The following is a 12,297-nucleotide window of genomic DNA, read 5'->3' as shown; positions in this document are numbered from 1 at the left end:
AGTCCAGCTCCATCCCAACAACATTACTGGCCATGTGGATCAGTTTATTTAGTCTGTTGGAATCTGTGACCCTAAACCTGCTGCCCCAGCATGCAACAGCATAGTGGGGGTGTTCGCCCAGGGCATCAAACAGGCTAGGACCGCCACTGCCTCTATGTATATAAATAAATTACCTTGCCGTTACAGTGTAAAGCTGAATACACAGCAGTATATCAGTGGTATCCAGCTGTTAAATATTTCAACTTTTGAAATGGATGGTTTCTACACTCAAAAATACTGGGTTAAAAATGACCCAATCAGTAACCCAACGCTGGGTCAAATATGGACCGAGCCAATGCTGGGTTGTTTCAACTTAACAGGGTTTGGTTCCTGGTTTGACCCAGCACACTGGGTTAGGATAACTACCCAAAAATTTGGTTAAATTGACCAATGTTTGAAGTTGAGGTTACCAAAAATTGGGTTAAATTGAGCCATCTGTAAAGTTGAGGTTACCAAAAATTGGGTCAAAAGTCAGAACCCATCACATGGGTTATATTATCATTAATGTTTAATGGTTAAGATTTCTACTTACTATAAAATTCAGCATATAAAAAAACTAGACTCAAGACAGATTTTCTCAAAAGATCTTTTATTGCCATAGGATACATAGAACATAGACAGCAAAATTCATACCAATATATCAATGAAAGTAAAATGCAAGTAACAAAAAGTATATAATTCATTATATTATATCCATTACGTCAAATTAGTCTTTGGTTAAAAGCACATGTACATGTTCATACACATAAAGACATGCTATGTAAAGTCGGCTCTGTTTTTAGAACAAATTACATGTAAAACTCTTAATTTTAAAAACTGATGAATTGATGATTATCTCAGTACTTAACATACATCAACACTTTGGAAAAGTGGCAAGAGGGAATCTCCTCTCGGATCATTTCATGCACCTTTATGAGCAACATTTTATGCTTCCATCATAGCTACATGAGCCCTCATTTATTTGATCTATTTAAGTCATGTCCTGGGATTCATCTATTCCTGGGATAAATGACAGTGTGAAGGAATTCCCGAACCTGGGCGCATGACTTTGGGTAACTTGCATCACAAACAAAAATGCTTTGAAGCAGCCATCAACACACCTTAGATTGCTGCAAATAGCAGAAACAAATCTATCTTCTAGTACCAGCAAGATGAACATTTTCTTGGGATTCCTTTGGTGCTGTATTCTTCTTCCTGATAGAACAAAGCCTTTTCCTGACATTGCTTAGACACTCCCCAGATATCCAGTTGCTGGCCTTTGAGTTCTGCAAGGGCTGAACCATGCATCCTGAAATTTTTAAACAAAAGAAAAGGGTCAAGATTTAAAAGATTATTTGCAGTTGTTTGGTTAATGTCAAATTCTCTGTAATCCTGGAGCGCTGACCTCAAACACTATGCCTGACATTTGCTCAGAGAGGACCTAACAAAAATGAAACAGACCAGTCTGTGGTTGTGAATGCTTGAAATTAATTGTTAGGAGATGGATTAAGCCAAGATCAAGATCAAGTTTATACTATCACAAGGTTGTACAAACCTTTTGCCAACTTCGCAAATAGATTTAAACAAATGTTTTATTCATGCATCTATAATGTGCATATGACTGAAGATGTCACTTGGACGAGTGACATATAATGTGCATAATTCTTTTAAAGATATGGAGATTGAGTACATACAAACTGTATATTCATTTTATAATCACAATGACACTCAGTATACTGATTGAAATCATGATGCCAAAATTGCCTTCATTCCTGAAGTTGGGCTGCAAGCAAAACTGTTCCATTTAATAAAATTGGATAAACAAAAACTTTACTTTTCTGTAGATTTCTTGTAAAATAAACAAATACAAAGAGCAGAAGCTTTGAAAAACAAAAGAGAAATCAAACATTTTTGACTGATCCTCTTTGTTTTCATCACCCAGCACACACACTTTTGGAGCTGCCACTGGAGTCATTTTATTCGGGCCAGCACAGGACAGTGTCCCTGACGTTCTGACCAAGAAGCCCAAATGTAGCCACAGTGAAAATGCCACATACCCACACACACTACCACCACCACCACCACCACCAACAACAACAACCTTATAACTGATTTAGTTTATGTACAAGAAATACTTTTCTCCATAGCGCTCCATTAAGTGTAAAATAAGTGTCCGGACCCTCCATCTTTCATGTATGGATATGTGCTGGTGTTCTTCAAGACTGGCAACCAAAGATCTTCCCCTCAGGTGTACCTCATGTATGTTCTAAAGTTAGATAATTAAAGTTAAAACATTTTTATGTTAACTTTAGAATAATTGAATATTAGTTGTGTTTTGTGTGTTCCAGGCCTTTCTATGTTTTTGTTGGCTGATCAGCCACTGTTTAAGTTTCCCTTTGTCTCATTTAGGTATGTTAGTTTGTTTGTGTTAGTAGTATTGTTTATTGCCAGCTTTTGAGAAGAGTTCTGTTACTTTGACCTCTTTTATGGGCCCAAGATTTTGAATTCTCCGCACAATTTAACCAAGTGTGTTTTAGGGTCAAACAAAAAAACTTTTTGCACTTTAACCTGTGCCTGACGTTCCTTCACTACTTGGTCCATCACAATACTCAAATGTTAGCAAGGATAACAAGCAAGTGTGATTGCACAGCTTGTGTACTTGGGACCCATCATTCGAACAATTAAGTCTGTGACTTTCGTCTGTGAAGTAATGACAGGCTGCTTTTACCCAGTGTCATAGAGTAGCTAGCACTGCCTCCATCTAAGTAAAGAGCAGATTAGCTGTATACTGAGCAGGGTCCGAGTGCAGCCAACATTCTCAGCCCTGCCAGGTTAACCCTTTAACAACTTAGCCTTGTATGTTGACTAAGAACCAAAAGGCTTAATACAAACAACATTTAGAAGGCATTAAATTAGTGTTTTTTATTTTACTTTGATTACACGTAAACTTCGAGTGGCGGACCTTAAAGATGGCAGTATAAATACTCACAGAAGTTTGCTGTTGCTATCATGTTTTTATTAGTAGTAAGCAAGCTAAGCCCAGGGATGTGCGTGCCCTTTGGGCAGTCTAGTGAACGAGGGAAAAAAGGGGGTCAGAGTATTGGCGCAATCTATCCTTAAAAAATCTAAATGGAACAAATTAATTTAAATTTTAAAATAAAAAGATGTTGTTAACAACATATAGGTCATTTAGGTTAAATTAAATAATTGAAATAATTAAATAGTTTAGATAGCCTGTGTTGATTTTTTTTCTTTTTACCTTGTTCCCACAAATGCAACACCCAATCCCATACTTTCTTTGTTCTGTATACAGTGATCTATAAATAGTTTGTCAAACAGAGCAACCTCATTCTCGTTTCAAATAACAACTTTAAAAGATGATATCAAGCATTTTTAAGTAGGAATAACTTTTTCATCACAAGCTGGCTGGTGTTATCTGTTAAAAGACCTTTAACAAGTAGGTGATGTTCTAAAATAAAACCAATAAATTGCATTATCAAAAATAACCCTATGATTTTCAAACTGTTAGAATTCACTTTTTACTTACCATTTTTATTACATAGTGGAGAAGTCCAGTGATATCTGATCTTGTCACAGTGTAGTTGAAAATGGCAGTTTGTGAAGAATGATGCGGCTTCTTCTGAGGCTTATCTTCAACCCAAACAGTTGGGTAAAATTTTGACTCAATATTTTATCAAAGCTGCCCAACCTATGACCCAACAGAATTAGTCAAGCTGTGGAGTCAATTGAAGAACCCGGCACATTACCAACCCAACTCCTGAGTCATGATTTCTGAACCAATATTTGGTCACAATAACCCAACATACGAACCTACAGGTTTTACCCAGCAGTTGAGTTATGAAAATAACCCAGAATTTTTAAGAGTGTATTTGTATTTTTGCTTTGTGGTGATAATAAGTGTACTGAAAAGTCCTTCTACTATCCATCCTCATTCATTATATTGTGTTTATTCTTCTGTCAGGAGAGTTGAGTCAGACTTATATTTTGAGTGTCAATTTTCCCAGTTATTTCAGGGTCCTGAGTCTGTGGACTCAGTGGTTTCATTTTGATTATTATTATCTTATGTTTCGGGTTAGTTCTTGTTTTCTTGTTCTTAGGTTTTGGTTTCAGGTTTATAGTTAAAGCTCCTTCTGTGCTGTGTCTGTGTTTCTGTTCCTGGCCTGGTCCCACGTCTCTGTGTTCCTCTCTGTGGTCATAGTGTTTGGTCCATGTTTGTGCATGCATGAAGTTCTTCCTGTTTTACGTTGAAGGTCCGCGTCTTGTGTCAGTTTTGCGTCTTCCCTGTCTCGTCATGTGTTATTGTCTTCAGTCGTGTCTCCCAGCCGTTCCCTCTTTGCCCAGTTCACCTTTTGTATTTATTGCCTGTGCTTGCCCCTGTTCGTTGTCGCATTGCCCCTCATGCTGTGTGCATCTCCCTGTGTTCCTCTAGGTTTCAGAAGCTCAGTTTAGTCTGGTTCTGTTTTGTATCACTTCCTATCCTGCAATGAAGAAGTGTTTAAGTTCACATTCTGCCTCTTAGTCCTACATTTTGGGTCCAATTCCTGCCTGCCACACAGCCGTAACATAACAAGTAACTCGCGTTGATTCGTTTACATGTAGGCAGGGATTCAGTTGTGTTACTTTACTTTTGACTATTTGATAAACAGATTTCATTTTTTAGCTTGAGTGCTCTAAACTCCCAGGAAATTGAGAAATTGTTAAAATATTTATCACCATCACAGTGATTTTTCATTTATATTTGGAGGCCAAGACCTCTTTGTTATACCACATTTTTATTATGCAGGAAAAACACTGCAATTGTATGTCAGCAAGATGCTGCAAAACTGCCTAATTTCAAGATTTGGTGTAGAGACAAAGCACGCACACAGAAAGTAAGATATAGACAAAATCTTAGTCTGATAGTGTTTCATGCTTTTACAGCTCTCCAGGTGATTGGTGGAAGCGTGACAGTGGTTCAAGGAGGCACCGCTATCCTACCGTGTCATGTCATTGATACCAATGATGACCTGACACAGATTTCCTGGCAGAGGAGGACAAGAGAAAAACCTCGCAATGACAATTTCCTCACTATCTTACCCAGAGAGGGAGCGCAGTTTGTCAATGGAGGTGATGATCGATTTAAATATATCGGGAATTTTAACAACAAAATGGAACTCTTCAGTTATCCAATGTTGCCCTGAAGGATGAAGGCAGATACACGTGCATCTTCACCTTTTTCCCAGTGGAAATCAGAAGACTGAGATACCTCTAAAGTTGCTTGGTATAAAACTTTTTTTCTTTTTTCTTTAAAAATTCTGTGTGTGTTCGTATGTGAGATAGAGACAGAGTTACTTTCACCATCCTGCTTGCATGTTGACTAATTGTGTGCTGTACCTCTCCTAGTGCCTCCTTTCACAAACGTGAAGGACAACCTTCCCACTTTGGGCACAGAAGAGGTTTTATTTGCTACCTGCACGGCTGCTGGATCGAAGCCTCCTGCAGAGGTGAGGTGGCTCACTGGTGCTTTGGGAGACAAAGTGAGGACGACAACAAACTCCACACATTATGACAACGGTACAACTACCACAGTCAGCTCATTGTTTGGTGTACCCACGAGAGAGATTAATGGACAACATGTCCAGTGTGTCATCAGCGGTGACTTCCTGACTAAAGAAGAAACCCTGCCCTTCATCATACAGGTCTACTGTGAGTATCAGCTGCTCATGGAGTTCCTATTTAGTGTTTATTTAAGAAGTTTAATTATTTAATCAAATATTAAAAAATGTATACAGAAATTAAATGACACAACCTATCCTACAGAGTAGATTGTTGCTGACCATGTGCATCTGTTTATCTGTTTCTGGCCTTCCAGTTCCATCATGACGCCATGCCACAACGTAAAAGAGGTTTCAAACTTCTTTGTCTATCTTAAAATGATGTCGTTGTGCTTTATTCACCCACCCCAGTCACACACATAATCAGAGGATGAAGCAAAAATAGTTCAGGCTAATTTGAAAGTGAAAGCATGCTCCTCCAGTACTGTTTCTTTTTTTAGTGCCATGGTCAAGCTGTTTTTTGGTGCAAGTCCCCAAAATGACCACAGAATTTACTGAGCCTTTTTTCTTTAGTCAGCAGTGATTATAAGTGAGCCAGTGAGTAACACCCTTAAATGTGCATGAAAGGATTTCTCCTTAAAAAAAAAGAAAAGCAACCAACATTCATGGTTCTGCCTGCCATGATAGGATTCAAAGATATGTTCACTTTTATTTTGACAGTTTATGATTAACACACTTCATTTTCTGTTTTTGCAGTCTCCCCACAGAAGTGAACATTAGAGTGATTTCAGAGGACTCGTTTGAGGGTTTGACAGAAGCCAAACCAAACGCAAAATTTACCTGGAGCAGGTAAAGTAGTTTGAATAATGGTTTCAATTAATTTAACTGATTTCATTGATTCTTTAGGTTTGTCTAAGTACACTGAGCTGAAAAAGCCCTGAGAGAGGCAAGTTTTCACTGGTGTGACACCCTTTTATGTCCTGTATAGTTTCATAGGCAGCTGTGCCACATTTGTTTAAAAAGCTTTAACTGTAAAGTTTTGCATTTGCTGTCACCTGATAGTCACTCTATGGTGGCTACATAGTGGCATGTTCATTGCTCTTCAGCTGAAAGTAAAAGAAGCTGAGGACGTTATCTGAGGACATAATCATGCCCTTTATAAGTTTGTGGCTTGGATACTGTAAGGATCGACTTTGTTTCACTCCATCAGTTTCATCATCTTTTGTGGCATGTCTTGATTCTGTAATTGTTATCCTTAAGAAAACTATGTTAATTACATGTTTACACATTCACCTGATACATAAAAGATTTCAGACCAGGAGAAGACCCAGGAGAACACTGCTGGCTCAGATATGTAGTTATTATTGCACAGGCCACCAGAGAATTTGGAAAGCTTAAAAGCCAAATCCATGCACAGGAAAAAGAAAAAAAAAAATGAATCAGAGGTTTTGCTATAGATCAGTCAGTTAATGACAGGGTGGCTAAGGATATGATAAAACGACAATCGAAAAATAGTGAGGAGCCACTGAAGATTACCACAGAAGTTAAGTCAGCAACTAGAAGACAAACTGACCACCTGAGCCATTAGCTACTGTGGATGCATATTTCTACTTCAACAGACCATCTGAGCACCTGAGCATTGTATGGACGACGGGCCAAATCCAGTTTTTTGGTTCTCAGTGACCAGCCAACGTGACATCAATGGAAAATTGGGATTCAAACATCAACAAATATACATCATGCCATCTTATGATTTTTGTGCCAAATCTGTCACGCTTCTGGGTCTTCGACCCAGCATTTTGAGTTTTTTTGTTGTTATTTTTTTGTCCAGCATTTTTTTTGTTCTTAGCTCAAGTTCAGCAATAAAGCTGCCTTTTAGTCCCCCATTTCTGAGTCATGCACATGGGTCCTACTCTGTTTGCCACACAGCCACCTTTTTTTTTTTGTCTAAATAAATACATGTGGATGAGTGACTGCAGCTATGTGGTATGTATAAGTATTTTGAAAACAATGCTTGGTTAGAACTGACATTTATAAAAGATGACTGTGGGCATTTACACACAGTCACACACAAAAAAATCACTGCTGAATTTTTCTTCTTCTCTCAAAGAGGAGAAATTTCCGCACACAGAGAGAGAAGCTCAGGAAGATTTTGGTTATCTTTGACAAGTTTAACAAACTGAAATACAAAAGCTCTCACAGTAACAATCACCTATCCACTGTCCATCAGTTTCATCTCAGACATTGAACCTGACTTTAATACTTTTGTTTAAGGCCAAAACAGTAAATTTATCTCGATGAACAAATGGAAAAAAAAAAAAAAAAATCAGAAATGACGGATGAAGTCAATGAATTACTAACAAAATAACAATATCATATAGATATAAGATGGTGAAAGATGTGTCTAAGAGTACATCTTTCACCATCTTACAGTGCTTTGATTGCAGCCATTCCTCAACTCTCTGAATAGTACTCATGATCAATGGTCTTTGATTAGAGGTTGTTGATAAATGGTTATGATAATTTGCATATTAATGATCAAGGAACTGACCCCACAGCCCATTGTTCATTCAGTGGACTAGTTTCAGTCATTATGCAAATGTACTGTTTATAAGATTGGGGAAACCTGCAGTCATCTGAGACTGAAGAAGTCACTTGGATGAGTGACGAAACATTTCTCCACTGAAAACGCTACGTCCAGATGAACAGAATCAACTGGGATAAAATAATGATGTAAATATGTATTAAAGATAAATTCTAACAAGTCTGTCCCTTTACACTTTTTAAGGTGTAAATCCATAATCCAACTGAAAGCCCCATGTCCCTCAGTATCCTTCACAGGTGTGATATTAGACAGGAATGGTCTTTCTCTCTTGTACCTATTTCAGGGATCCCAAGAAGGTGAGAATGCCCTGTCACTCTTCTCATGATAGTTACTGGAATTATACAGGCCATCAGCTTAAATCATCAGGAAAGTGTAATATGAGGTAAATGGGAGATGTCTGATCACATAATTGTTACAGAAGAAAAAAAAAAAAAACAGAAAACATAACCTATGAGAGGAAATCTCCTATTCCAGAATCTTCCTCCAGGTTTCCTTGACTCTCATCCTCACTTTCCTAGTCCTCCACCATGCCCCCAACAATGGCATCTGAAGCTATGTTATTACACCCAATGAGGCACCATTTTTAATATAGTAAATATGTGCTTGACTGTCTTATTTAAATTCTTTTTTAATTTTTAAACAAGTCAAAGTCTCTCTTCCTAGACAAAGAACTTATTTTCTGTGGAATTTTTGCACTAGCCTGGTATTGCATGAGTGTGGCATTCTCTTTTAACACTATTCCATTACCATCCTACAGGGAAAATTAAAAGTGTGTCAGCAGTGATACACTAAAGACAACAATGCAAAAAATGTTCAGAAATAAAAATGCAAAATAAATAAAAATGACAATGTTGAACCTTTCTTTGAATTAAATTTTAACTGTTGTTATCAAATGTGTTGGAGTAAAGAGTCAAAGAGTACATTTCCACTGCAGTGAGTACAAAATACAGCAGCATAAAAAAAGAAATAAGCAACAAAAACTCAAATTTACAATAACAGAATTTGTCTACATGTGTTGACTGATTCTGTAATACTTGATAATAAAAAAATTCAGCATTTAAGCTCCATCTCGATTATTGTTTTTGAGAGTGAAATTACAAATAACATGAATATTTTTTCACATGGGAATGAAGTTTTATTTAGTCTATATATTTCATTGTGCATAAACTTTTTCAGATTAAACTGCACCAGTGTCACTCAGTGGTCCTTCTTGGCTTTTCTGTCTGTAGTTTGCACAACCATTAAATGTGAGGAATTCGTGATAAATGCAGTGTTTGTGCATTTGTGTATGTTAAGTCTCAAGATTTTATTATCTCAACTGACAGACTGTGAACAAAGAGTTAGCTTAGACTGTCTTCATAAAAAAAGATATTAATACATAAAGTGAGCTTTACACATACAGTTGGGCAAAAAGTATTTAGTCAGCCACCAACTGCATAAGTTCTCCCACTTAAAAAGATGAGAGAGGCCTGTAATTTTCATCATAGGTATACCTCAGCTATGAGAGACAAAATGAGAAAAGAAAATCCAGAAAATCACATTGCAAATAAATTATTTAAAATCAGACAAATTATGGTGCAAAATAAGTACTTGGTGAATAACAAAAGTTCATCTCAATACTTTGTTTTATTCATTTTCTTGGCAATGTCAGAGGTCAAAAGTTTTCTGTAAATCTTCACAAGGTTTTCACACACTGTTGCTAGTATTTTTGGCCCATTCCTCCATGCAGATCTGCTCTATAGCAGTGATGTTTTGGGGCTGTCGCTGAGCAACACAACACAGACTTTCAACTCCCTCCAAAGATTTTCTATGGGGTTGAGATCTGAAGACTGGCTAGGCCACTCCAGGACCTTGAAATGCTTCTCACGAAGCCACTCCTTCGTTACCCAAGCAGTGCGTTTGGGATCATTGTCATGCTGAAACACTCAGCCACGTTTTATCTTCAATACCCTGATGGAAGGAGGTTTTCACTCAAAATCTCACGATACAGAGCCCCATTCGTTCGTTCCTTTACATGGATCAGTCATCCTGGTCCCTTTGCAGAAAAACAGCCCCAAAGCATGTTTCCAATCACCATGCTTCACAGTAGGTATGGTGTTCTTTGCAACTCAGCATTCGTTCTCCTCCAAACACAACAAGTAGAGTTTTTACCAAAAAGTTCTGTATTGGTTTCATCTGACCATATGACATTCTCCCATTTTCTTCTGGATCATCCAAATGCTCTCTGGCAAAGCTCGGTCGGGCCTGGACACGTCTTACAGTGCAGGATTTGAGTCTCTGGCGGCGTAGTGTGTTACTGATGTTACTTTGGTCCCAGCTCTCTGCAGGTCATTCACTATGTCCCCCATGTGGTTCTGGGATTTTTGCTCACCGTTCTTGTGATCATTTTGACCCCATGCGGTGAAATCTTGCGTGGAGCCCCAGATCGAGGGAGATTATCAGTGGTCTTGTATGACTTCCATTTTCTAAAAAATTGCTCCCTCAGTTGATTTCTTCACACCAAGCTGCTTACCTATTGAACATTCAGTCTTCCCAGCCTGTTGTTTCTGGTGTCCTTTGACAGCTCTTTGGTCGTGGCCATAATGGAGTTTGGAGTGTGACTGTTTGAGGTTGTGGACAGGTGTCTTTTATACTGATAACAAGTTTCAAACAGGTGCCATTAATACAGGTAACAAGTCGAGGACAGAGGAGCCTCTTACAGAAGAAATTACAGGTCTGTGAGAGCCAGAAAACGTCCTTGTTTGTAGGTGACCAAATACTTATTTTCCACCATAATTTGCTAATAAATTATTTAAAAATCAGACAATGTTATTTTCTGGATTTTCTTTTCTCGTTTTGTCTCTCATAGCTGAGGTATACCTATGATGAAAATTACAGCCCTCTCCCATATTTTTAAGTGGGAGAACTTGCACAATTGGTGGCTGATTAAATACTTTTCACCCCACTGTAGATCATGTATTTAGGTTTAATTTCAAGAAAATATCAACATTTATGTGAGCAAGGAAAATGACTAACACAACAAACTAATAGCTGAAATTCATTGGAATTTCAGCACAACTCACATTTTTGCCCTCTCTGTGCATTTCACATTGAGCCTCATTCATGTTTTTCCAGATCTGGCCAGTCGTTGCTGCAGTCTGCTGTCAAAGTAGATGGTGCAAAGCTACAACTGCTGAGTCTGACTTCTGATCTAAATGGCCTCTATCAGTGTGAAGCATCTAATGCATATGGAAGAAAACACGGTCAGCTGTATGTGCGTGTGGCATCAGGTGAGGTCAGCTTGGATTTACCTAGGGATGGGTATTGATAAGATTTTCACGATTCCAATTCCATTTTCGATTCTGTTTAACGATTCGATTATTTATCGATTCTTTTTAAAAAAGGAGAACACTAAGAGATTGATTAGCTTAGAACTTTGTTTTATATCTTCTCTTTGAACAAGACAGAAATTTAGGAGTAACATGGCCTTACGAACCCAACAGTGAGATCTTAAGAGATCCACAGCCTACGGCTCTTCAATGGGGTGTCACAGGGCCCCCAGGAAAAAAAATTGTAAATGTAAAATAATAAAATAAATATTCTTCTGTAGCAATAACAAAGTATAACATCAATTACTCTGTAGCAATTACACAAGAATATCCAGTATTGTCCCTGCCTACAATTAAACACATTCACTTACCGAAAATCGGGGGCATCTGCTGTGGCAAATGGGTGCAAGCCTTTGACCACAAACTTAGTCACTGCTCGGTGACATTCGTCTATCCTGGCCTGAAAGGAGACGCTACCGATAGACTGCAGCGAGAACTGCCAGCCAGACTCTGTCTGTCTCTCTCATCATGGTCACCTAAATGCACAGTAATGGCAGGTTTTGTAATAAGGCAGATCGCGCTAACATAATATGCACTGTTAGCTGATTATTTACCTGCTGTATTAACGGGAGAGGACGTGCAAACGTTACCGCTGCTGCTGGGTTGAGATTCACGAGTCTGGAGCGGAATTAAAAACACAACATTCATTTAAGGTTATCGCGTGTTTTGTGAGCAAATGCTTTTGCATATTCGTAGTGTTTCCTCCTTTAAATGAAATATCTACTTTGCAAGTATTGCAAGTTGCCCTGTT

General features: G+C 38.1%; 1 protein-coding gene across 5 annotated transcripts in view; it reads left to right on the top strand.

Moving 5' to 3' along the window:
• LOC120433578 (nectin-4-like) overlaps positions 1–12,297 on the top strand; it is a 40,484-nt gene that overhangs the window by 2,952 nt on the left and 25,235 nt on the right. For 4 of the 5 annotated variants that reach the window (XR_005608634.1, XR_005608633.1, XR_005608631.1 and 1 more), the window contains exons 2-5: positions 4,960–5,299; positions 5,422–5,724; positions 6,330–6,422; positions 11,293–11,447. The exons of the other annotated variant lie outside the window; for it this stretch is intronic. The gene's annotated coding sequence lies outside the window, so the exon portion shown is untranslated. The remainder of the gene's footprint in view (positions 1–4,959; positions 5,300–5,421; positions 5,725–6,329; positions 6,423–11,292; positions 11,448–12,297) is intronic. 5 annotated transcript variants of the gene reach the window in all.

Source organism: Oreochromis aureus, linkage group 16, assembly GCF_013358895.1.
Source record: "Oreochromis aureus strain Israel breed Guangdong linkage group 16, ZZ_aureus, whole genome shotgun sequence".
Taxonomy (NCBI): Eukaryota; Metazoa; Chordata; class Actinopteri; order Cichliformes; family Cichlidae; genus Oreochromis; species Oreochromis aureus.
Note: the sequence above shows the minus strand (reverse complement) of the source record. Positions and strands in the feature narration are given on the sequence as shown.